This window comes from Propithecus coquereli, unplaced genomic scaffold (assembly GCF_000956105.1).
Source record: "Propithecus coquereli isolate 6110/MARCELLA unplaced genomic scaffold, Pcoq_1.0 Scaffold919, whole genome shotgun sequence".
NCBI classification, from domain to species: domain Eukaryota; kingdom Metazoa; phylum Chordata; class Mammalia; order Primates; family Indriidae; genus Propithecus; species Propithecus coquereli.
This window is the reverse complement of record NW_012155496.1, coordinates 135,545-135,884: the sequence shown is the minus strand read 5'-3', so window position 1 is coordinate 135,884 and position 340 is coordinate 135,545.

Genomic DNA, 340 nt, shown 5'->3' with positions numbered 1-340 from the left:
GACATGGAATTGTTAATCACCCTAAAAGGAAGTTTCATAAATAAAACTCAGTGAGCATTCCCTCCTAGAGGGTGTACATAAAATTTGGGGGTGCCAGGAGTCCTCCCCAACTGGGTACAGCTCAAAGCTCCTGGAATTCGAGTCAAGGACCGACTCCTTCCCTCCCTCTCAGCTGCTTTTCCAGCCAAACCGCTATTTTCATTCATTTCATCAACACCAAAAATCTAGGCCTTTTCTTGATGGGAATAAGATCACCGGGGCTGAGGGACCCCAATTCTGAGGCTTTGGGAGGAGAGGAGGTGAAGGAATGCTGCCTGAGTGGGAGCCAAAGATAAGGGTA